At 40.1% G+C, this 27,962-nt stretch overlaps 1 protein-coding gene across 14 annotated transcripts in view; it reads right to left on the bottom strand.

Annotated features, from left to right (window-relative positions):
• The window catches only part of kiaa1217 (KIAA1217 ortholog), a 169,649-nt gene that overhangs the window by 56,332 nt on the left and 85,355 nt on the right, over nucleotides 1-27,962 (bottom strand). The window contains exon 1 of one of the 14 annotated variants that reach the window (XM_082546036.1): nucleotides 15,857-16,017. The exons of the other annotated variants lie outside the window; for them this stretch is intronic. The gene's annotated coding sequence lies outside the window, so the exon portion shown is untranslated. Of the gene's footprint in view, nucleotides 1-15,856; nucleotides 16,018-27,962 lie in introns of those variants that run through there. 14 annotated transcript variants of the gene reach the window in all.

Below are 27,962 nucleotides of genomic sequence, written 5' to 3'. Positions count from 1 at the left end.
TTTGCCTTTGTTTACGTGACTTGTTAAATAAGGAGTGCTCCACAAAGCCTCTGTGTGCAGAAGCGCATTCACCCATAGCTGTGGTGTCCATACGGGACACTGGGCCTGTCATATTGCACCCTACAGTAAATAAACAGCAGTGTTTTCCAAATGTCTCTGGCTATCCTTCCCATTAAGAATATAAAACAGTCCACTCCATTGTGGAGGATTTAAACACTGCATATGACATAAACATATTACAACTTACAAAGATATTCCTAAATAGATTCCTCTATTTAGAAATATAATATAAGTTATTTTTCTATTTTCTTTACATTTTCTGCCTTTCTGTCATTTTTTCCCCCTCAACCCTCCCACACTTGTTCCCATCGCTATCTCGCACCTAATGAGGCATATCCCAGCTGCCCTGTCACTAGTAATGACCATTGCTCTTAGCCAAGACCACCACAACATCTGTCTCAGCTCAAACGAGCAGATACTCAAACTTCCGCGGCGCGCGCCCCGATCACAATTTTCTCTTTCAATTAAGATATATGCACATAGGTATGCACAGATACAGACGCTGTGGATGTCGTGTGCATTTGAGTGTACGTAGTCAGATACTCTGGCCTTTCCAGACTTTCCACTCTGCTGAAGCCATATAAACAGACAGGCCTGCCAACCTGACAGGCAGTCGGCCAAAAGATATGAGTTACAGACATTTGGTCTCGTGTGTATGTGGCTGTCAGCGCTGGGAAAAGTAGCAGCGGTGTGGTAAAGTGGATGTGATGTGAAAACGGTTATGGAAGAGCAGAGAATGTGACAGCTTAGCATTGCAAAGTGATGGTTAAATACATATTTATCAAACTGGATATGCTGAGAACGTTCAAGTAAAGCTTATTGCTGTAGCTGGACTCAATGAAGCATGGCAAACCGATTTTACTGCTTAGACACTACCTTGAAGTGGAATGGCTTATCGCAAGTGGTGGATGAGACTCGCAGATCTTTAACTGAAGTGCAGAGTCAATGGCATCTCAATGGACTACAGCTTCAATAAAATTAAACTCAGGTCAGGTCTGACATCAACATGCATCGTGGGTAATCCGACGAATAAGTGGACAGCTGTTGAAAAACGCTTGTAATCTCTTTTGTAATCTAAATTCTGAGTAGTATTTGGTTGCAATCAGATAAACATACCATGTGGCCCGAGACAAATTTAAAAAATCAAGTGTGAAGTACTGAGACTCTTCATCGACACTTAGAGCTGCTCATTTGTGATCGGATCACTGCAAAACGCATCTCAGTACATGGTGTGAGCAGAGCCATAGTCTATGACATAAGCAGGACATGGTCTTAGTTTCTTGTGAAATGAAATAATACTTGAGACCTGATGAAATCCTTGATAACACACACACACATTTTGTTACTTCTTGTCCATCTAATAAAGCAAACAAGAGGGGAGGGAAGGCCAGGAAAAGAGCCATGGAAAGAGGACGCCTATTAGTTCAGAGGACGCCTATTAGTTCAGATAACGCCGTCTAAAGCATTCAGAGGACAGCTCAAACTAACAACTGTGTTCACTGGCAAGCTGCATTCATGGGCACATCCACCTGCTACAACTTTCTAACAGACATCAGCCCTGGACTACTTCAAAGCAAGAAAGAAACTTCTCTAACTAAATATGTTGTGGTAACTTTTAAGATGCCCTGCATTTTCTTCACACCAGGGGGTGCTCTTGAACATGCGCCTGGGATGCTGAGTAATGATTAGGAGAAAATGACAGCGCCTACATGTGCCTGAGCATGAGACGGAGAGAACAGGAAGAAGACTGCGTGTTTGTGTAGCTTTTCAAGCACCCACAAGGAAACAGGTTTGATAATACTGTCTTTGTCATTTATTAACTAAGACAGTAAGAGCTGCTTAATGAACTGGTGTGTTTGTTAGAGTGCCTGTGTGCACAATTATAAATGTGTAGGCACATATGTTTGCCAGGAAACGCCAGCAGCGTGCACACTTCATTAACTCCTGGCCAGAGTAGGTGTAAGTCAACCTAGCCACTGGCTCAGATATCTGCTTGTCTCCCGTGACAACAGTCTCTGGGCCAACGGTGAGGCTGGTGGCGTCCCAAGGGTGAGGGATGGGGAGACGCTGAGAACAGCTGCGACTGGGAGGAGGACAACTACCCATGAGTCAGAGGGGAGGTATATGCTACCTCTTGTTGCCTGTCTGAGGGAACTTTTTTCTTTTGAATCTCGAGTCATCCTTCCTTTGTATCCGAATCTCCGGAGACTATCCTGTCTTGAACTCTCTTCCTGGATAAAGAGATACGAGTGCGCTGGGGTAGAAAATATTTCATTGCAGTTAATTGAACGGCAACCGATCCCCAGCGTGACTCATCTGTTTAATACCCTACCAATTGTGACTGGAGCTCGGTATCATCCGAAAAGCAGCACAGATTCGATCTCTGGGTTTCAATATGTTTTGACATAGCTATACCTCACTGGCAAGGAACTTACGCCACTTTCCATGCCCTTTCATTGCATGTGAATTTTATTCTTTATCAGCTTTTCCATGAAAATCTTACATTGCTGATTTTTCTCCTGACACAGAGAGATGTAATTTCTCTGCTGAATTCTGGGCATCTCATGATAACTTCGCCACATATGCCCAGTCTGCCTACAGAGTGTTCATAAGTGATGCAGCAAGTTTAAATGCATGAAGTGATAAAAAGTCAAATTGTCAGGCCTCTCTCACACTGTGTGCTTGGTGATAAGGTATCTCTTATCTGTTTTGGCAAGTTTTCCACGTCAACACATTTACCCATTAAGTGCACACAGCAGAAATGCATGTGTGACTTTTGCATACAAAAGCTCACACACATATATATATATATACACACACATATATATATATATACACACACATATATATATACATATATATATATATATATATATATATATATACATATATATATATATATATATATATATATATATATATATATATATATATATATACATACATATATATATATATATATATATATATATATATATATATATATATATATATATATATATATATATATATATATATATAAGATGGACTCAGACAGATTTTAAGACAGATGAAGATACGCTAGTTAGAGTACAGCAAAGTCCTAAACAAATAAGGGCACATGGCATCCATTTAAATACGCCTTTCAATATGCCAGCTCTCTCTCAAGTTTATTAAAAAGTGATTGCACTGCAATTGACTCTCTTCATAGTGATAAGCAGCTTAGGGCCCAGACTTTTGCAACCAGCCAGTCGTATGCTCCTCACTTTCCCCCTCTGCCCTGCATATCTCTCCTCCGTTTTTCACTCATGCTAGCAGGGCATAACCGGCGTTAAAAGTTGTTTCTAACCGACATTTTAAAAATGCAGATTACAAAGGTAGTTTTAATCTGACTGAATTTGAGCAATCTGTCCCTTTTCTTAACTGCACTTGCGGAGTGCCGTACAGCATGCAGGCTAGGACGAAGCACCTGAAGGAAAGCCAGAGAGCCCCTGGGAGAACATGCAAACTCCACACAGAGCATCCACAGCTAGCCAGGAGATCCAAACCAGGAATCTCCGCACTGTGAGTTGGCCTCTGCACCACGGTGCCGTCCCAGCTTGTGTGAAGCTGAATAGCTGCAAAGGGTTTCTACTCTGGAGAGGTGAGTGCTGTTCGAGCTGATAAGTGATGCAGGTGCTGGTGGTATATGAAACGGGCCGTTGGAGGGGGAGTCACTCTGAGATCCAGAGAACACTAGTGCCTCTGTCCCAGACGTTATCTGTAAAACCTGCTGCCTGCTGTCCATGTGTTGCGTGTTTGTGGCTGTGTGTTCCTGTATTGATGTATGTATATGTGTTTCAGTCAGGTGGTGGACTGACTCCAGGCTTAAACCTCTCTGGAACAGAAGGTACTGAGGCTGGAAGACCCAACCACTGAGACGGAGAGAATTCCTTAATGCACAAAGGGTGATTTAACCGTAATGCTGTAGGCTAAGTGCATTCTCACTAAAATGGTCATTTTGAAGATATATAGTTTTTTGCTTTACCACAGAAAACATATTGTAAATATTTTCAGTAGTTGAAAGAGGAGACTTTCTTTTTGCTTTGTGGAATCACAAAAGTTCAGGTGGTCAACTGAGAGGTGAAGTAAGAAAAGAAACAACACAAGCTTTATTGTAGTGTGGTTGCAGGATGATGAAATGCTGTTGCTTTCCCATGGCAGAGCAGGAGAAAAGTGAGTGCCTGCAAAGTTTAATAGTTTTCCCACAGTGTGGTGACAAGCAAAAGCTGGGATGAGGTCACGGGAGCAAAGGCTTCTCAGCCAGTGATTAGTTTACCCCAACAGTGAAAGTGATTTGTATTTAAATCTGATTTGATACTATATTAAACTCCCTGAGTGCTCACACTGTTGGCACAGTAGGCGATTGTAGCAACTGGACACTACAGAGGTCAAAGCTTTATACTACAAGCTCCACTTTTAGTATAAAGAACAGCTTTATTACCTAACTAACATGTTTTGGCCTGTGACCTTCATCGTGTCATCTTGTACAGTATAAAAACTTTAAAAAGTCGCAATGGGCAAAGTGAAGATGGTTACTCATCGAATGATTTTCAACTGTGCTCTGATCAATGACTTCATACAACGTGCAAGCTATCACTCCTAGCGATGAACTCACAAAGGGGCTTTAAGACTTTCAGTCATCTGTTTTGGTTTCACAGACAGCAACTTTAGTGTTCTGGGATTTCAGCGTTCCTGTTGCTTTGTTTCAAATCTGTTTCCATGGGAAATTCGTGGATAAACAGATTAGATGCTCCCTTTACAGCAGCAAGCAATACACTGACAAAATTAGAAAGTACTTGGTGGACATAGCAGAGCACTTCACAGCTAAAGAGACACTTCAGGAGGCAGCAAAGACCAAAACAGACCTAAAAGCTCAAGCTACAGAGTATGAATTTAGATTTCTTAGGAAGCCAAAGTGTCAACTCCAAATGAATTGCTAGTATTTACATCATAACCGCTTTTTTATTAATCATATGTTGGTGCTTAATATGTGCGGCACTGCCCAAAACAGGCCGAGAATCCGAGCTAGTCTGTAAATAAGGGCCACACCAAAAGTAGCTTAACAGTGTAGCTACAAGCGTGCGCCGCCTCATCTCAAATTTTTCTGGGAATCAAAAGCCTCACCAGCAAGAAAAGAGTGCAGCACGGCACTCATCTGTCCCAGAAGACAGACACAAAACAGTTACTTCATTTACTATTAATTTGTTTCACGCTAAATCCTTTAAGACTATATTAACGTGTCTGTCTTCTTCAGCAGAGTCCACTGCAGTTCGCTCCTTCGCTCTGTGGCAGCAGCAGAAACAGCCTCTGATATAAATTATTTTTAACACAGGCCTAAAAATAACCTCAGGAAAAGTGCGCCGGACACAAAGGCTCGATGATTTGAGGAGGGGGGAAAAGACATTTTCAGAGATCTTTATATTTCAGCCTAAGGAGCTAGCCAGACCCTACCACCATCCACCACCCCCAAGTCCCCTGATTGGTTATTAATGACATCATCTCCAGGACCAACCCTCTCCTCAGCTCAACAATGTCATCAGTGCCGAAGCATCTCAGTGATGTAATGCAGGGAGGGCCATAGCAAACAGTCAAGTAGAACCCCTTTCCTCTTTCCTTGCCTAACTCCTTTCTCCCATTTCTTCTTTCTCATTCCCCTTTCCAGCTTCACTATTTGATCACTCCATTTCAGCTCATCGGCTTTAGCCAGATAACATCTTTTCCCACCTGTTTATTAGTGCTTAAATACAGGACACGGAGATTTGCAGTTAAGCCCAGAGCAATTAAGAGATTTTAAACGGCTGCTAAAAAGACAAGGAACAATGACAGAAGCATTTACACTTCCTAATCCTGTCTGTGTCCCGCAGCTGTAATTAAAATATGGATCAAAGATCATGCCAGTTTTATTCCAGCTGAGTGTGAGTAAAGACTTTAAAAAAAAACCCAGGTGTGCATTATGTCATTAGATCCTAGTTATAGCCTCTGTAAATACAAAGCATGAGACTAGTCTGTACTCTTAGATGAATGGACACAGTGCTATAATGTTATGTAGTGAACTTTAAATCAAATCTAAGTAACCTAAACTGGCACATACTGTAAGTACGTGCAAATGTGCAGTCAGCTATCCGAGTGTTATGTCACTTTGTCCCCATTTGATTTTTTTCAGACTATTCCTTCTTTTTGGCTTGACTTCACATCTGTTTTTTTAATCACAATTTGTGAGAGTGTTTGTATGTGTGTACGTGTGTCCTGGGCAAACATCCAGAACTCAAGCAGATTAGTGAGGGGACTCTACCCTGATCAAAGCAGCGCAGAATCCAGCTTACTGGGGCATACTGTGTAACACATAACCCCCATGGAAGTGATACTGTACATACTGCAGGCTCACGGACCACCGATTGCAAAGCACTAAAGATGTTTAAATGGATCAGTTGATATTTTTTTTCTTTTTTGTATGTGTCCTTCCGATCATCATGACAGATTTCATCAGAAAAAAAGCTGAAGTTGAACTGTAAGTGTAGCCATCAAGTGTGAAGCATGCAGCTGTCAGCTGCGCCTTAGAAATTGTACTCGAAATAGTCCAAAGAGTCCAAAATTTCCTCTGGTGACACGGATACATCTTTGATTCTGAGATTACAACAACATAATTCCAAATCCCAAAAATACAGAACAATATGTATGTATATATATATATATATATATATATATATATATATATATATATATATATATATATATATATATATATATATATATATATATATGTGTGTGTGTGTGTGTGTATATATATATATGTGTGTGTGTGTATGTATATGTGTGTGTGTGTATGTATAAAAAAAAAAATATATATATATATATATATATATATATATATATATATATATATATATATATATATTTATTTATTTATTTATTTATTTATTTATTTATTTATTTTCATTTTTTTTTAAGGTTTCATGATGTGTGCACATCCAGGCAAACATTTGTTTGGGGTTTTTCTTTGGTTCCTGAGTAAAAACACAATGTGTTGCTAAAAAAGAGGAAGACCTGCAAACTTCTTGAATGAGGCCTGAGGAAGATTCTTTGGATCAAATGTTCCTTTTGTATAACTGTTTTAAAATGACATTATTCCTTGGAGCCAAATAATGTGCAGATCTTTTGTTTCAAGTCTGAACATGCAAATATAGAGCCACTGGCAACACTGTTGTGGAGCTGTGACCCCACCCTGCAACTCAACAAGCACTGAGCAGCTGTTTTCTTGGGGAAATGGCTATGACAACCTCACTGTTCCCCACCTGCCCAGCAATAAAATGCACAACAACCATCTGGGGAAGATAGAGGAACATTTAGTGGCTAAACTGCCAGAAATTGCTCTAGGTTGCAGGATGCAATTATCAAATCAATGAAGAAATCTCTAGAGACTTAGAACAGCTTCTGGGAAGCTTGAACTTTCCTGTATATGAGTTTTTAATAGGGTTCAGTCTGCCAACTTTATTGTCCTAGTTTTTGCTCGATTTTGCTAGTTAAGTTCAGAAAATGTTTTAGACTTCCAAAATGAAATGTTCTCTACATCGAACCTTTATTTTTATCTAAAAATAATGTGAAATAAAGTAAAATGGAATTTTTAGAGAAATATATATTAAATAGATCCTGGATACAAGCATGCCCAGTTGCATTTTGAGGGGCATTTCTCATAATATTTGTCATTAAAATCTCCTACACTGCAGCTATTAATGCAAAAAATCTACTGATTATTCCGTTATGAACGTCAACCTCCCTTACAACCCTGATGTTCAGTTGTTGACATAAGGTTGCACATCTGCATGGTGACATGATCATTGGTTTGCTCTAACTGGGGCCACTGATACTAAGTAAGACATGCATTATGAATGCACTCCCAGTAAATTCAGATTGAGATCGCGACTGTAATTAAGTCGTTCTGCTGCTCCAGAGAGAGTCCTCAATCAAACTGCCTGAGCTGAGCATTGAGAGGCCAAATGGGATGCGGCTAATAATAAAAGTGTTCCACAACCATGGCAGGCATCTGTGTCAGACTGTGCAGACACTTAGGAACTTTTGCTTTAATTCACACAAAGCCAAATATGAATTGATCGCTCAGCATGTGAACGAGGGATGTGAGGCACAACCCTCCTTTTCAAAGGCTTGTTTCGTTATTGGTGTTCCGCTGGCTGAACAGGCAGCGTGCCGGGTTTCAACACAAAATGTACATTCTGGGACGATTGTTTTTGTGATGCCTCTGCGGCTTACCACCATCATCAACTAGCTAATGGCTTTTGCATGTGCCTTGCCGCTCATTGGCTCCAGTCGTCTCAGATCTTGGAGAGCTGAAATGAAGCAGGGCATTGTTGTGCTGCTGCCGGGGAAGGATGCACATGCTTGTGAAAGGAAACCCGGACGGGAAGGAAACTTCGAAACAAAGTGCTAAGAAAATGGTGATAAAAGGCGCAAGGAGAGAGTTGCTGTGTGGGTGAACGTGTGTGTGTGTGTGTGTGTAAAGATGCAGTTTTTAGCTCTTCCGGCCTTTTATATAAACTAATGGAAATGCTCTGAGGAATGTTCTTGGCCTTGGATTTTAGGTAAAAGCAGATTGGGATCTTGAGTGAATGGAAAATCCAAGAAAACCAACAGCTAGCCATATTTTCCACCATAGCTTTTAAGGAGAATGTAATAATAGGCTGGTAGACACTGTGACTGCTCTATATTGCGGAGATGGTGAGTAAAGATGAGCTTCAGAATACACAGGCACTCATCTTGAGCTTTTGAACTTAAAAAGTCAAACCAGAGCCTTCCCACTACTTGGCAAGCTAAAATTGAAGCATACCTAAAGGCTATTGTGATTTTCAGCAATAAAGATGGAAAAATATTACTAAAATATTCTCACCCTAGGGAAAGCAGCTGCTTTTATTAAAAGTAATAATATTATAGAGCTCATTCAGGGCACTGAGGTGGAGTAGAAAGGTATAATACTTACTCAGACATTGAAAATGTCAAGTTTTACAAGATGGCTTTTATTACTCTGAGGGGAGCCTGGGGTGGAATAGCTCACTGGCAGAGCTTGGTCCAGGAAATATGGAGGGAACTGAAAATGTTCTTATACAAAGAGCCTTTGGAAATATTGTATGTATCAGTATTGTTAACAGATCCCAAGACCAAACGCAACAACAAATAGATTTCACTAATGCTCATTTAGCCTACGTGGCCAAAGTCTTACTTATTAATCCCTATCTTGCACTTCTTGTTTTGTCTATAAAATCTTCACTAGAAGAAACAAACTGTACAAGCTGCGGTGGCTGACATGCTCTCTGTTAGGGCGAATGTGGGCTCTTATTGCTATTGATACAAGCAAGCTCACTAAAGCGTCAGCTGAAACCTATCCCCGACAAATGCACCATTTACTCCTGTTTGCTAAAAGTGACATTTATAAAAAGCTAAAATAAGAATGAAAAGGCTTTGAGGATGAATGCCGCAGAGATGCTAAGCATGTTTAGAGGACTGACTGCTGCAACTACAAACTGACTGTTGCTGGTTTTGGTGTTTTCATGGGATTTGTTTCGAAAGAACAACAACTCACAAAGCAGCAGCTCGGGGATGACGTCACACGGGTTTTTTTTCTTTCTTTTTTCTTTTTTTAATTTACATTTCAATACAAAACACTGTGAAGTTGCTGGTATGATTGGACAAAAAGACATAGGATTTACAACAGTAACTGCTGCCACATTGTTTGCCATCCATTAGTCAAGATTTCCAAACTTTGACTTAGTAAATCAAACGTTTGCCACACCTAACTCAATTGAAATTGAAATTTAGCTCTGCTAAACAGGAAACAAGCATCAATCAGGAAACAGGCTCATTCTATTGGCCAGCATTAGCTATTTACAAATCTTTCGGTGATCACATTGACAATGGCTGACAAGTGAACATTTAAGAGTAAAGAAGAGAAAGTGAGTATTGATGTTGCATACATACAAATATGTATCACAGTATTGGATATGATGACAAGACAACTAGAGAAAAACAAAGGTGTCCACTACAGCACATCACAAGGAAAGGATGTTAAAGAAAGAGCATCTCCAGAATCGAGATTCCTGCTCTGAGGAAGAAGTATGTCTGGTTTAAGCTTAATGGCAGTGACATATACATCAAAAACTTGTGAGATATTCGAGTGTCACCTAAATTGGTCGACCCACCAATGAACAAACTAATGTTGCCACACGAGCGTGGAAAACAGTTGGTTAGATACAAACAGAAAACAGCCACAAAACTGGCTATGCTTAGTACGTGTGACAAAATCTGTCCTGAAATGCAATGTGGATTTAAAGTTAAGCAGTGTCACGCTTGTATAATCCTTCTACTACTTAAATAAAGTCCTCAGAGTATACGGACTTGATTCTGTGCCTTCACGTAGCCAGACACAGTGAAAAATAGAAACTCGCTCAACTCTCTCTGCACAACTGTCCTTACTTTTTGACTGGAATGCTTTTATTTGATACTGCCGGGCCTCTTTCCAGTATTTACATGGTGCCGCCTATTTATCAGTCAAGAGCAGGATGGAGTTCTTCAAACAGACCATGTCCAGATAGAGGACAGGTTTCCTCAAAACTTCCAGCTCCAGAGCTCACTTAGCCACTGTTCCTAGAATATCCCAGCTTAACAAAAACATCCTGTGTGTCACAGGCTTTACCGAATATATTTACAGAGATTGGCGCTTCGTAATGTGGACCATAGCTAAACGAAAGTGCACCGAGTTTGTCAGGCAGAGGGGTAATTATAAAATCGTGCCACCATAATGGCGTCATTAGTGAGCAGTCAATTGGGTCAATGGAAAACAATAGAAAGCCAACATCTGAGGGACAAGGGCAAGACACTGCAAGTTGTTAAACAGGGTGGTGGACAGAAGTCTCATCCATATTTATTAGGATTAGGCAGCTTTAAAACTCAAATTCATACTTTCCTTAAAAAAACGCTTTATGAGGACAGAAAACCTTGAATGCTTTATATGCTTTTAAAGAGTGAGAATGATGTTAGCGAATAAAGTCTGACAAACCTTACACTCTAGGGCATTTGTAGGTTGCCAATTAGAGACAAAATTCTAATTATCAGTACATTTTTTGCATTTCATCTATTTCTGACATAAGTTTGGTCCCAAGGTTAATTCGCACGGAGACCAGACCCTGTAGATAAAAACATACAACTCCTTTTCATGTGTACACAAAGCATGCTTGGTACTGAACAGAAGGAGAAAAAAAACCCGGGGATGTTCTTGTGTGTTGTGGGAGGCACTATGTCAAACCAAGTGACTAACAGAGGAGATGGATGGGACAGGCGTAGGTGTTTACATTGGGAGAAAAGGGCATTTAACAGCAACTGTCGGCGGCACTGTGTCCCACCTCTATCTACCCCCTTCTCGTTGTTGCCAAAGGAAGAGGATGTTCAACAAAATGGCTTCACTGAGTGAATGGTAAGCCCTGCGTCTCTTCAGCTGTCCCCATTGAGTTAAGGCAAATAAGCCAGCCTTAAAAAAAAGAAGCAAAACCTGTATTTACCAGTTGCCAGGTGTTTTATAGCTGCCCTCTTACTCTAAGCCCAATTTGATCTAAGATCCTCCCTGCATGTAGACTCACGGTACATACGAACTTAGTTTTCTATCTTGGCAAAGTCTCCGTTAGCTCCACAAGCATCTGACGTCACTACAAGTCTATTATTTCCCTCTGTGGATAATCCCTGGCATAGAAGCCGCCCACATAAGTGACCTCTACCATTGCCCATAGCGCCGCAATAACAGACTGAGAAGATATTTGCCATACCACTCCTGTTTTCTCTGTGTGGTCACATCTCAAGATTTTTATTTGTGGCTTAACTATGCATCTCTCTAAAGCTTTAGAAATGTTATAAGGCTAAAAACCATCAAGCCAGACCTATTATAATATCAAAGAGTGTAAAGAAATGAGGAAAAAAACACTTAAAAGGCTGGTGTTAATGAATCATTGTTAGGCGAACTACACATTGCTGCCTTATTAAATCATTTTCTGCTGGTTTGTCACATTTCTCTATTAAAATGTTGCCATTACCAGCCGCCTTTTACTTGTGACTAAGAGGAATGCATAAAAAATGACATATCTTCTGGCGCTTTAAAGAACGGCAAGATAAGGTGTTTTTATACTATCTTACAGCTACTGCAGGAATTTAAAAAAAAAGAAGAAGAAAGATTTTCAAAGAGCACCTTTAACTATTCTACTGAAAATTATTTGGCTTACAATGAGGTTAATTTACAACAAGTAGAAGTCAATTAACATGACAGAGATTCTGTGTGATAACACCTTCTTATAATCCCCACCTCTATTAGACTCAAGATGTTTTGGCCATAAGGACAGCTTCTGGTCTAAGCTGCTGAACTGATAGAAAATCTTCCTGCAAGATGAGATATGTTACTCGCAGCTAATTGAGAATGTAATCTGCCTCAGTCAAAGTCTTAAAGCATAATGACTAAAATAAAAAAAGTTTTATACTGTGGATGTTACACGAGCAGTGGACACAGTCCCAGAGAAATGAAGCTTTCTATCAACTTTAATACCAAGAATTAGATTGAGATTAGCTTGGTCTGAATAACAAAAACTAGAACATTTAGCTCTAAAGGGTCAATCCAAATTATATACACGTACATTGTATCATCAGGATGGCCTGGTGTAACATCTGTCAAGTTAACAACAACCACCTCCGGTGCTGTTGGCCAGCCGTGTGCTGGAGGAAAGTGCGCTACTGTTGGTCAAAGACAAAAGAACAGGAGATGGGAAGGTGTGTTCTTAGGCAGCGAGAGAGAAGGAAAGGAAGGAATGTGGAAGTGAGAGCAGGGCCTTTAAATTTAGGGACCATGACTGGTAAAGAGAGAGGGCTGGCTGATAACAAAGAGACAGGCTGAAGTGCAGGATGCTGGGATTGAAAACGCTAAAATATTCGCTGGGAGTGACCAGGATGGACAAAATAAGAAACAAAGTTAGAAAAGCAAGGCTGAGATGGCTTGGACATGTGCAGAGAAGAGACAGTGGATATATTAGATAAGAGATGTCAAAGATGGTGTTGTCAGGGAGGAGAAAAAGAGGAAGACCACAGCGGAGGTTCGTGGAGGACATGACACGCCTCTAACGATCACTTGCTTTGTGATCTTATTAAGAATTTCTTGAGTTAATGGTTTCAACCCTAGTTTACTGACTCTTTTAATTCTTGTTGTAATTATGATGTAAATTTAGCAAATTATAGTCAAATTCACAGTCAAATAGATGATAAAGGAAAGTATGTGTTAGACTGGGGTTTCTCTGTGATTGACTTAAGTGTAAGGATGTCGTGTTCTTGACCTCTGAGTTATAATGTCATAATAACATGTGGTTTCAAAAACCCAAGATGGCTACAAGGTTTCACTTTCACCTGGGAATTTTTAATCTGACAACAAAAAAGTCAGCAAGTCACAAGTTTGACTTGGGTTACTAAATAAAACTCTCCATTTCTCTATTTCTTAGAGTGAACAACTGCAGCTCCCTGTCCATAAAAATATCCCCCATGTGACCAGATCACAATGAGGTCTAAAGTTTAGAAAAATATGCATTAGCACCATTTCTACTCTCTTTCACGATCATTCTTTCTTTTTCACCAACACTTTGGTGATCTCCACTACGTGGGTGTGTTTCTATCGCATCCATAACTCACCCACCAATGGGAGCTAGAATGAAAGCTCTCTAATGAGTTTTGATCAAACCTTGAAGCTCAATGAGACGTGGCGTGAGCTGGCTTGAGGCCCAGCAAAGGATGACAGTGCAGAGAAACACCTGGTTAGGCCTCTCACCCCATCCACCCCCACTGGCCTCACTGCTGCTTGGCCACATGCCGCTGGCCCAGGTGTGTTTCCCCCTAGCTCATGGAAGCCGTCAAACTTTACTTCCCCAGATTTGAATCAGCTAATACATTTGGTCAGGTTAATACCTGATCTCCTGTAGAGATTCAGATCTGCAGTGTTATGTCTGGATACTGATGTAACAGACTAGTCCAGCCAAGTAATCAAGTGCTCGTGTCCTAACCTTAGTCTCTCTTAATGATATTTGACAAATGGAGGCATACGGTCAGGAGCTACTGTGTGCCTTTGCTTGTAAAAACACTGCCAAAATCACTGCACCTCATATGCTATCACTTAGACGAATAGCTTGGTAGAATTATACTGGCAGCCAAACCCCTGCCTTCCCGTTAATAACGGTTTCCTCTGGTCTTGTGAGAAACTGACAACTTGCTACATCAGCAAAGCGGCGATAAAAACTTGTGAGAGACAGTCTAACGTTGTGAAAGTGCCAAAACGAGCGATGAAAGATGAGGTTTAGGGGCACTGTAAAGGGGTGCGAGTGTGCGAGCTCATTTGTCTCTCTGACCCGTTTACCTTCCCCGCCTGCGGACTGAGGGAAGCTGATGTATTTATTGGTGAGAGACAAAACAAATCACACCCATCACTAAACATCTGAGTGGTAAAAAGTAGATGATGGAACTTAAAGGACCAATATGGCTTAGGGATTAAATACAAAGCACAACTGAGGGTTTCTTTATCTGTCAAAAACAACAACAAAAGAAGAAGAACTTCTGATTAGTTATCGTGTGACTTTATGGTAATAAAAATAGAGATTACACAGTTGCATGTGAAAATCTGTGAAATTAACTCTCATTTTTTTCCCCATTTGCCTAGGATTGGGCAGACCAGTCTTTTCCAGATGCTAATCTACTCAGCAGTGGAAAAAAGTTAATGCAATTCCCACAGTGCTGAAGAGATCCAGACAGGAAAATATAGGCCTGTTAAGACAGTAAAATGCTTCAAATTCGACTCAACTTTAAGATTAGTGACAAACTGTAAAAAGTAGTAGTTCACCGTTTTCCCTAGTTAATACATCTACTGTATGTAGTGTGAAGAGCACAGCAACTTAAAGGTCGCAAGATATATACTGATGTTCCCTTTGAGAGGAGAGAAGCAGCAGCATGGGAAATGTTGCGATCCGCTTGACGTGACCAAACAGCATCACAAAATCTGCACTAAAGCTGATCCCCAAACAGCCACTTTGATGATACAGATTAAATTTCTGTGTGATCTCAAAAGGCAGATGAATTTTAGAAGATTAAGAAAACTTGTTAGTTTATTCTAAGTTCTGATCCCAGACAATTAATGTAACTGATAGTTTGTGCAAGGGATGTGTTTTATAAGAGGGACAACGCTGTTTTTCCAAGTTCACCCTCTCATGGTTTGACCCTCACCACTCTTCTCCCTCCAACAGCTTAATTAGACACAGCCACACACACATTAGATGGTCTCCCCCTTTTTTCTCTCTTTTTTTTGCTTCACACACTGAATGGTTGGCTGCGGTTCAAGGCACAGCAAAAAAAAGAAAAGAAAACAGCTATGGAAAACAAGCAGCTTTCGGAGCCAGGGGAAACCATCAGCAGGCAGCACACACACACACACACACACACACACACACACACACACACACACACACGCATCAAGAACACCATAGTGAATGCAACTCCAAAAAACTGTCTGGAAATTTAAATGACACTGCATGCAACAGTAACAGCGTGCCATCTTCTCTCACAGTGCAGGGATGTCTGCCTTACAGTGCACCAATCTGAATCTATGGATGGAAAAACTGATGAAGATGGGAGTTTATAGTCCCGTGAGCGTTTATGTATCGGTGTAAGAGAGGCGTGTGCTCTTGTGCAAGATGTAGCTACTCACCTTTTCTTTCTGGTAGGCTGTGGTAAAGTATGTCCTGATAACCAAGTCTTTTTTTCTTCACACTCACCCAGAGTGACACAAACTAACACACTGCCTCAGTCCCAAAACTTTTTGCTCTCTCCCGGTAGATCTACACTTCCACTGATCCCTCCCTCCCTCCGTCTCTTGCTCTCTCCCTCTCTCTCTTTCTGTTAGACTTCCTGGGCTGCTGTTTATGCTCCAATCAGGCCTTCCAAGAAACTACCGCTGCCCCTCCGCCCACCTACTCTCTCTGAGCCAGCAGCGATTGTTTGGCAGGGGCTTGTCACATGTAGACGCCTGTCTATGTATGTGTGTGATCCCTCATGACTAAGGTTTTTTAACCTCTTGCCACTATCTGGAGCTGGGCTCTCCTCAGTCACGAGAAGAAGAGTTTGGGAGACGCAAACTATGAGCTAAAAGAGCGAAGGTGGAGGGAGGATAGGATAGGAAGGAAAATGCACAGTGGGGGCTGCCAGCTTCAGTCTTACTGAGACAAATACACTTTTTCAGGCATGGGTAAAAAGGGGGTTGGCTGTGTTGACTGAGAGCTGGGGGGCGTGTCTGGAACTTTCTCTCCAAATCCAACAGCTTGTTGTTATAAACCGCAATGAGGCTCAGCCCGTCACAGACCTCAAAGCTTGGTCTCCACAGCAAGTTCCCTTTACCATAGCCTGCCAAAGGTTTTCAGTGTACTGTATGCGCTCTCACGGTGCCAACCTCCAATTCACAGTTTCACTATAGCTGCCCAGCCCCATGCATCCCCAGCTCTTTCCAGCCTCTGAGTGAAATAAGAAAGAGTAGAGGTGTGATGTGTGTGTGTGTGTGTGTGTGGGGGGGGGGGTGGGGGTGGGGGGGTGGGGTGCAGAGCAGTGAGGTGAAAGGTGATGTGTGGGAGGGGACAGGTTGACAGCAGCACACTGAGCTTTTGTTGGCGCTGTTAACAGTTCTATCATCACAAGATGGTAACACCATGCGGGGTGTGGAAGTCCTTAGACAACTCAGGCACCGCGCAAGCACTTCGACTTTGTACCTCTTATAATCTGCTATTAAGGTAAAACTTTGCACTGGAATAAAAAGAAAGCATTTCATTCAGAGGATAAACATTACGATTTCTGGATTATGAGACAAACATAGATGATCTAAACCACTTTGTATGATGGTAAAATGAAAAATCACAGCACTGCAATGGGGAAAATAATAAACCAAACTACCGTAAGTTTGGCAGATTAAAGCGGATTCTGCTCAGAGGTGTTTACATAGATCGTTTCAACAATAAGGCTACTGTAACTCCGCAATTTTCTTTCAAATACATTTGTTCCAGCTAGGCATGCGAGTCTTTTTAGAGTTCAGCCGCATGGGTAGATTGGGGGGTGTCTCTGTGCCAAGTCGAATTCAGGAAACATTCATCTTGTTGTTTAGTCTGGGCACCATGTGCTGGAGCAGGGAGCCTGCTCTCCTTCACGGACCCCTCCTCTTCTGAACACAAGCACAAAAACCCCCACGCTGACAGACATGATCCAGACAATCACAACTGCGGTTCATTGTTTAGGGGCTCAGATGCACAAAACAGCAAAACTTCAAAGCAGCAGTTAGTACAAAAACAGCATGAAAAGATCAAATGTGCTCAGTCACTCCCTCGGCAGCTCAGGTGTGCCGGCATGTAGGCTTTGTACGTCAGCATTTATTTCTCCTGCTTTTATCACATAATAAAGACAGAGAAAGAGCTTTTGACTCTGTGCACGATAACAGAAAGCAGGTGCAGTTATGTCTATACAGTGCCGTACTTGGATGGGTGTGTACACATATGTAACTGTATGCCCATGTACTCATGAACATGTTTCTGGACTTGTGTTGCCATAAGAAAGTGGAAATACTTCTTCCTTACTCTCTTCCTGCATGCACATTATAAACAGGGCCCACTCTGACTAATCCTCTAGCACTGAATCCTTCCAGTGCTGAAAAGACATTCAGAAAAATAGAAGTGGAAGCAAAATAAATCAAAACATTCGGGATTTAACGGCAAAGAAGCAGGTGAGGATTACACCTGAGGCTATTCAGCCTGGCGGCTCAGCCTGTGCCAGTCTGCCACCAAGGAGCCGAACCTGCAGTCACCCAGTGAATGAGCCACCTGTGTGCCTTGGAAGAGGCGGAACTCAGCCGTGCTCGTGTAAAGCAAAGAGAGTGAAATGACAAGCCGTTCGCTTTCAGCAGCACAAATTAAGATTCGGGAAAGGAGGCTCGCAAGCTAACTTTTTTTTCCTCTTTAGGCCAACGTGCTTAACAATCTAAAGATGAGTCACATGAAGAAAAAGAACTGGATACACTGTGTCACCTCCTTTTATCTGAAAAGGACAGCTTGTCATGTGACCTTTGCTTTAAGCCAGCTGATGCATTGCTGCTGGATGTGTTAAACAAGGCTGATACAAGGACTGCAATGTAATGCAAAAAACCAAAAAACATTTGAAACCTACTGGTGACACTGACATCTATGATTTTAATGTACTTTTTTTGTTTTTTCTCTTCTAACATTTAAGCAGCGTTAACAATGAATAAACTCTCAGCCTTTTTAATTGTTATTGATGTATTTAGCAACTGTTTTTCCATGAAGTTGAGTCTACAAGTGGCACAGATGGAACAGTCAGTATATAAACTAAAATAATACACCTGTTTATATCTGTTTTTACAGTCAGGGGTATTGTTGCTGAGTTCTTTTTACTTAAAAACTCTGAACTCAAAGTGACAGTTTTTGTTGGCTCTTATTTTTGGTTTTAGTTTGCAGGGCATCTTTCAAACTGATACAGAGCGCATAACAAAAACAGCAAAAAAAGGAGGCACCAAAGGCCTTGGCTGCCTTCCACCCAGATCCCACTCTACCCTGTGGACCGAGCTGCCTTTTACATATATTTAGCCTGAAATCATCTAAAGCCCCGTTGAGCTGCTGCTCTGTATTTTAAAGCCACTTTCATAATCTTCCACAGGGAGGCTTCAGAGCTGAGCTCATGGCAACAATGGAGCCACTGGACGAGTGTGATCTCTGAGTCAGCATCGGATACTCTGAGAGGAGTCTTATTGAAGTTTAGGCTCACTGCCCTTCAGATTTGAGGGACTGTCTGAAGATGATGAGCTATCATTATGTAAACAATGCACAGTACCGTGCATCACAACCTGTGTTTAACCCATCACAAACACACATCTGAGCCTCCAGAGACCCTACCAGTCAAGCCCATAATTTGATGTAGCAGCCCGATGAATCTGCTGCCATTATGCATTTCCGGGGAGGAGATCTTAAACGGCTATTGATTAAATAAATTAATAAGAGCCTGAAATAATGAGAATGCGAAGTGAGAGGTGTGAGATCACAGCTTGGCCGGAGAAGTGAATGTGGCACTATGAGGCCAGTCTGATTGTCCTGTGGCCCACTGCAACAGTGACAGAAAGGAACAATGAGACATAACTCACCCAGGAAACATAGCACAAAGGGTCAGAGGGGTCACATGACTCTGTTTCTGTTTGTCTGTCCTTGAGTCACACGTGCATAAATGAATTAAAGTGGCAGCACCGGAAATTATATTCTACAGAGAGCATTATGTGCATCATTCTGTGGTGAAGACTGGCCAGCACTGATCTGTCAGAGTCAAAACTCAGAAGCAAAGAACAAGACAACCAGAGCGAGGCATCGAAGTCATTACAGATTAAGACAGGAAGCTACTTCAAAGTCAGCTAGCCTGCTAACGGTTTGAAAAACTGGCCTGTGATTTTAAGATCACAGCTCTGAATGTAAAACTGCACAGACATTTCAGTAAAGAAACTGGTTAATACAAAGTAAATTACATAAGTGGTTAATCAGGAAGTTTACAATTTTAGATTATTGAGAAGGGAGTGAGGGCAGCTATAATATATCTGTGGAGGTATGGAGATGTTCACGAGAGAGGCTAGCGAAAATTTTAACCTAAAGGTCGGAAGGAGCTTCACTGTGTGTTTGTGAATCTAGAGAAAACATATGATAGGGTGCCAAAAAAGAATCTGTGGTACTGTATGTGGACATGTATGAAGACAGTGAGCCAGTGGTGAGGTGTACAGTAGGAGTGACAGATAGGATCATGGTATAGGTGGGACTATGCCAGGGATCAGCTCTGAACACCCTTCTTGTTTGCACTGGAGATGGACAGGTAGACAGATGAGATCAGGCAAGAGTCTCTGTGGACTGTGAGGTTCACAGATGACGTGGTGCGCTGTGAGAGCAGGGAGCAAGTGGAAAAGAGATGGAAGTATGCTCTGAAGAGAAGAGGAGTGAAAGTCAGGAGAAGAAGGTTGAGTAGTTTGGACACAAAGTTAGAGAGGCGAGGCTAGGATGGTTTGGACGTGCAGACGAAGAAGAGTGAATATATTGGACAAAGTATGTTGAACTGGGGCAGGAGGAAAAGATGGAGACCACAGAGAAGGTTCATGGATGTGAAGGAGGAAATGCCGAGGGTTGGTGTGGCAGAAGAGGATGCTAGGGATAGGATGAGACAGACGAAGTGTCATGGCACCTGGGTTGTTGACCCAGTGTTTGGGGTTTGGACTTTTTGTCATTGTTTAGTTTCTCGAGTCGGTTTCCATCTTTATTGTGAAAGTCTCTTGTCCTATGTGCGTTAGGTTTACTTTTGGTTACTCTGTTTCATTAGTTAGCCGTGTTCCCACCTGTTACCTATCCTGTTATTATCCTGTCTCTTTAAGAACTCAGTTGGTCTCTGTTTCCGGTCATGCTGTCGTAATTTCCTCGTGTGCATGCACTCTGTTTATTTCAATCGTTTATTAACCTAGCTCCAGTTAATAAAAACTGTGTCTTTCATTTGGGTCCTCTCTCTCCATTCCCAGACACCTGATCGTGACAGGAAGATCCTCTAAAGGGAGTAGCAGAAAGTAGGAGAAGACACAAGCAGTTCCCTCCTTCAGGAGCAAGCGTCAGAATGGCTTAAAAACTGCTTTACATGAGGAAAAAAAGAATCCAGAATAGAAAGAAAATCCATTTACAACCATGTGCAGTTGTAAAGAATTATGTTAATTTTTCACACCCTTTAAATCTTTACTGGTTGATACTCATAATGATAATGTCTTAGGTCTCAGCTTCTATCAGCATTAATATTGTAATTGTTAATATATCTTAAATCTTCTTTATATTATAAAAACAGCTCTTTCATCCCAACTTGGGAAAAAGATTAAATGCATGTTTTGGAAGTGGTTTCAATGTAACAGCTTGTAACGCCATAAAATACAGAAAAAAGGGTCCAATAAGAGCCGCCGGGCAAAGAATATGACTAAAAACCAAATTTTTTTTCAATTTAACAATTCACCCCATTTTCACTCGAGTCAAAGACTCCAGTGCTGTAGGGTGTAATTATGTGAGCAAAGTATTACAAATACAACACAAAGAGACATTCATGCATTAAAGTGATTAACCAAACTCTGATTCAACACACCCCTGCCAAGTTTCAGCTTCTTCTTTTTTTTGCTGATTCTCGGCTTGTGGGCCAGTATAACAGAATCCTTATGGCTCGCTTCAAGACAGATTTGAAAAACTGTGAACCCGCTGTTTAAATCTACAATAACTCACGGCAAACAGCTGGATCCTCACTTTGATATACAAACACGTGTTCTTTATCAACCAAGCTGTTCATGCTTTAAAAAAAACTGTGAATAATCGTCTTTGCCTGACAAAACATTGGTATTTTGAAAGTGGACTTAGGGATGCTTTTAAAGTCCATGTTATGTTCAAATGTTAGGCAGTGTTCGACCTTGCATACAACTCTGACTTTCACACAGTGCAGCTCGTTGTTTTGGCTACTGCAGCAACATTTTGACTACTAAAGCGCAGCGTAAGTGAAGCATGAAGCAACTGTCAGAATGACATAAGGGACGCTCAAAGATAAGGTAATGCCATTACCCTCTGGTCCTCCACAGAAATCCGCTTTGTATCAAATTGCTATACCCATGAACCAACAGGTCTTAGTGAAAGTCTGCAGATCTGTTGGCCAATATTGAACTATATATCTCCATGTGTGCTGTTCAATTTCCACTGATATTAATAATATACATACATATATATATATATATATACATATATATACATATATATATATATATATATATATATATACATATATATATATACACATATATATATATATATATATATATATATATATATATATATATATATATATATATATATATATATATATATATATATATATATATATATATATATATATATATATATATATATACATATATACATATATATATATATATATATACATATATACATATATATACATATATATACATATATACATATATACATATATATACATATATATATATATATATATATATATATACATATATATATATATATACATATATATATATATATATATATATATACACTATGGCATGCCCTTTAGGAAAATATTATATATATATTCCAACCAAAGTCTGAATATATAGAATGAAACTTGAATATATAGAATGAAGCTTGAATATATAGAATGAAACTTGAATATATAGAATGAAACTTGAATATATAGGATGAAACTTGAATATATAGAATGATCTTTTGAATATATAGAATGAAACTTGAATATATAGGATGAAACTTGAATATATAGAATGAAGCTTGAATATATAGAATGAAACTTGAATATATAGGATGAAACTTGAATATATAGAATGATCTTTTGAATATATAGAATGAAGCTTGAATATATAGAATGAAACTTGAATATATAGGATGAAACTTGAATATATAGAATGATCTTTTGAATATATAGAATGAAACTTGAATATATAGGATGAAACTTGAATATATAGAATGAAGCTTGAATATATAGAATGAAACTTGAATATATAGGATGAAACTTGAATATATAGGATGAAACTTGAATATATAGAATGATCTTTTGAATATATAGAATGAAGCTTGAATATATAAAATGATCTTTTGAATATATAGAATGAAGCTTGAATATATAGAATGAAACTTGAATATATAGAATGATCTTTTGAATATATAGAATGAAGCTTGAATATATAGAATGAAACTTGAATATATAGGATGAAACTTGAATATATAGAATGAAACTTGAATATATAGAATGATCTTTTGAATATATAGAATGAAGCTTGAATATATAAAATGATCTTTTGAATATATAGAATGAAACTTGAATATATAGAATGAAACTTGAATATATAGGATGAAACTTGAATATATAGAATGAAACTTGAATATATAGGATGAAACTTGAATATATAGAATGAAACTTGAATATATAGGATGAAACTTGAATATATATAGAATGATCTTTTGAATATATAGAATGAAGCTTGAATATATAAAATGATCTTCTGAATATATAGAATGAAACTTGACGTCACGGAGGCGCTTGCGCCATCTAGTGTTTTCCTTGTTTGTACCTGCGAGGAATGGCACTATGAGCCAGTCCGCACGGAATTTTGTGGCTCAAATTCTAAGTAATGAGGAGCTAATTAACACCCTGGCAAATGCATGTTCTGGGCAACCTAATATTTGTACTAGTGTACCGCATCGTACTACTGATGAAGAAATTTATTCACTTTTTCGTCGTGGAAGACCAAATGCAGTGAACCTCTCCGGTCAGATAACCCCTGGTTATCCAGCTAACGTTACTGCGGTCAAGTGAGCCCTCACTTACGAAGTCGCAGTCAAGCTAGCCGCCCCGCCAGCCGCACCTAAAATGTTGTTGCACTACTCTTACGCATATTACGGTATAGGTGCCGACTGGCTTAGAAACGCAGTGTTTTCTGTCCTGACACTATTTTACTTCACAATCCACTCCCAGTTTTGGTTAATCTCCACTTTCACCCCTGTGATCCACAGCCCAAATTACTGTATGATTCAGAGAAAATTAACAATAAAATTTACCCAATTTACTCAACTATACTTTTAATGTCCTCATCTTTGAGCTCAGATTACAGGAAAACTGAAAGAGGTGACGCAGATATCTCACTGGATTATGACTCTGGGTGACCCCCACTCTGCATGCTGTGATCCACAGCCAAAATTACTGTACAGTTTTTGAGAAAATTGATAGTAAAATCTTCCCATTTTGCTTTACTGTACTCTACATATTGACATCTTTGATCTCCGATTACAGGAAAACTGTAAGAGGTGACGCAGATATTTCACTGGATTATGAATCTAGGCTGTCGCCACTCTTCACCCTGTGATCCACAGCCAAAATTACTGTACGGATTTTGAGAAAATTGATAGTAAACTTTGCACAATTTACTCTACTGTACTCTATATATTCTCATCTTTGAGCTTAGATTACAGGAAAACTGTAAGAGGTGACGCAGATATCTCACTGGATTATGACTCTGGGTGACCCCCACTCTGCACCCTGTGATCCACAGCAAAAATTACTGTACAGTTTTTGAGAAAATTGATAGTAAAATCTTCCCATTTTGCTTTACTGTACTCTACATATTGACATCTTTGAGCTCAGATTACAGGAAAACTATAAGAGGTGACGCAGATATTTCACTGGTTTCTGAATCTAGGCTGTCGCCACTCTTCACCCTGTGATCCACAGCCAAAATTACTGTACGGATTTTGAGAAAATTGATAGTAAACTTTGCACAATTTACTCTACTGTACTCTATATATTCTCATCTTTGAGCTTAGATTACAGGAAAACTGTATTACTACTACACAGTTTAGATACACTCAACAAAAATATAAACGCAACACCTTTGTTACTGCTCCCATTCCCCATGGGATGGACGTAGAGACCGAAAATTCATTCCAGATACACAATATAACCATCCCTCCCAAACAGTGGTCACAAATCAGTCCAAATGTGTGGTAGTGGGCACATCTGCCATATTGAGATAATCCATCCCACCTCACAGGTGTGCCACATCAGGATGCTGATCTGACATCATGAGTAGTGCACAGGTGTACCTCAGACTGCCCACAATAAAAGGCCACCCTGGAATGTGCAGTTTTGTCTCACAGCAAAATGCCACAGATGCCACAAGCAATGAGGGAGCGTGCAATTGGCATGCTGACAGCAGGAATGTCAACCAGATCTGTCGCCCGTGCATTGAATGTTCATTTCTCAACCATAAGCCGTCTCCACAGGCGTTTCAGAGAATATGGCAGCATATCCAACCGGCCTCACAACCGCAGACCTCGTGTAACCACACCAGCCCAGGACCTCCACATCCAGCAGGTTCACCTCCAAGATCGTCTGAGACCAGCCACCCAGACAGCTGCTGGAACAATTGGTTTGCACAACCAAACAATTTCTGCACAAACTGTCAGAAACCGTCTCAGGGACGCTCAACTGCATGCCCGTCGTCCTCATCAGGGTCTTGACCTGACTCCAGCTCGTCGCCGTAACAGACTTGTGTGGGAAAATGCTCACATTCGATGGCGTCTGGCACGTTGGAGAGGTGTGCGCTTCACGGATGAATCATGGTTCACATTGTTCAGGGCAGATGGCAGCTGAGAATGTCCCAGTTCTTGCATGGCCAGCATACTCACCGGACATGTAACCCATTGAGCATGTTCGGGATGTGCTTGACCGGCGTATACGACAGCGTGTACCAGTTCCCACGAATATCCAACAACCTCGCACAGCCATTGAAGTGGAGTGGACCAACATTCCAAAGGCCACAATTGACAATCTGATAGACTCCATGCGACGATGTGTTGCACTGCATGAGGCAAATGGTGGTCACACCAGATACTGACCGGTTCTGGGTCCCCAGACCCCCAATAGCGCAAAAAACTGCACATTCCAGGGTGGCCTTTTATTGTGGGCAGTCTGAGGTACACCTGTGCACTACTCATGATGTCAGATCAGCATCCTGATGTGGCACACCTGTGAGGTGGGATGGATTATCTCAATATGGCAGATGTGCCCACTACCACACATTTGGACTGATTTGTGACCACTGTTTGGGAGGGATGGTTATATTGTGTATCTGGAATGAATTTTCGGTCTCTACGTCCATCCCATGGGGAATGGGAGCAGTAACAAAGGTGTTGCGTTTATATTTTTGTTGAGTGTATCTAAACTGTGTAGTAGTAATACAGTTTTCCTGTAATCTAAGCTCAAAGATGAGAATATATAGAGTACAGTAGAGTAAATTGTGCAAAGTTTACTATCAATTTTCTCAAAATCCGTACAGTAATTTTGGCTGTGGATCACAGGGTGAAGAGTGGCGACAGCCTAGATTCAGAAACCAGTGAAATATCTGCGTCACCTCTTATAGTTTTCCTGTAATCTGAGCTCAAAGATGTCAATATGTAGAGTACAGTAAAGCAAAATGGGAAGATTTTACTATCAATTTTCTCAAAAACTGTACAGTAATTTTTGCTGTGGATCACAGGGTGCAGAGTGGGGGTCACCCAGAGTCATAATCCAGTGAGATATCTGCGTCACCTCTTACAGTTTTCCTGTAATCTAAGCTCAAAGATGAGAATATATAGAGTACAGTAGAGTAAATTGTGCAAAGTTTACTATCAATTTTCTCAAAATCCGTACAGTAATTTTGGCTGTGGATCACAGGGTGAAGAGTGGCGACAGCCTAGATTCATAATCCAGTGAAATATCTGCGTCACCTCTTACAGTTTTCCTGTAATCGGAGATCAAAGATGTCAATATGTAGAGTACAGTAAAGCAAAATGGGAAGATTTTACTATCAATTTTCTCAAAAACTGTACAGTAATTTTGGCTGTGGATCACAGCATGCAGAGTGGGGGTCACCCAGAGTCATAATCCAGTGAGATATCTGCGTCACCTCTTTCAGTTTTCCTGTAATCTGAGCTCAAAGATGAGGACATTAAAAGTATAGTTGAGTAAATTGGGTAAATTTTATTGTTAATTTTCTCTGAATCATACAGTAATTTGGGCTGTGGATCACAGGGGTGAAAGTGGAGATTAACCAAAACTGGGAGTGGATTGTGAAGTAAAATAGTGTCAGGACAGAAAACACTGCGTTTCTAAGCCAGTCGGCACCTATACCGTAATATGCGTAAGAGTAGTGCAACAACATTTTAGGTGCGGCTGGCGGGGCGGCTAGCTTGACTGCGACTTCGTAAGTGAGGGCTCACTTGACCGCAGTAACGTTAGCTGGATAACCAGGGGTTATCTGACCGGAGAGGTTCACTGCATTTGGTCTTCCACGACGAAAAAGTGAATAAATTTCTTCATCAGTAGTACGATGCGGTACACTAGTACAAATATTAGGTTGCCCAGAACATGCATTTGCCAGGGTGTTAATTAGCTCCTCATTACTTAGAATTTGAGCCACAAAATTCCGTGCGGACTGGCTCATAGTGCCATTCCTCGCAGGTACAAACAAGGAAAACACTAGATGGCGCAAGCGCCTCCGTGACGTCAAGTTTCATTCTATATATTCAGAAGATCATTTTATATATTCAAGCTTCATTCTATATATTCAAAAGATCATTCTATATATATTCAAGTTTCATCCTATATATTCAAGTTTCATTCTATATATTCAAGTTTCATCCTATATATTCAAGTTTCATTCTATATATTCAAGCTTCATTCTATATATTCAAAAGATCATTCTATATAATTCAAGTTTCATTCTATATATTCAAGTTTCATTCTATATATTCAAAAGATCATTTTATATATTCAAGCTTCATTCTATATATTCAAAAGATCATTCTATATATTCAAGTTTCATTCTATATATTCAAGTTTCATCCTATATATTCAAGTTTCATTCTATATATTCAAGCTTCATTCTATATATTCAAAAGATCATTCTATATATTCAAGTTTCATCCTATATATTCAAGTTTCATCCTATATATTCAAGTTTCATTCTATATATTCAAGTTTCATCCTATATATTCAAGCTTCATTCTATATATTCAAAAGATCATTCTATATATTCAAGTTTCATCCTATATATTCAAGTTTCATCCTATATATTCAAGCTTCATTCTATATATTCAAGTTTCATCCTATATATTCAAGTTTCATTCTATATATTCAAAAGATCATTCTATATA

Source organism: Aulonocara stuartgranti, assembly GCF_965226115.1.
Source record: "Aulonocara stuartgranti genome assembly, chromosome: 9".
Lineage (NCBI taxonomy): Eukaryota > Metazoa > Chordata > Actinopteri > Cichliformes > Cichlidae > Aulonocara > Aulonocara stuartgranti.
This window is presented reverse-complemented; position numbering and strand designations above follow the sequence as displayed.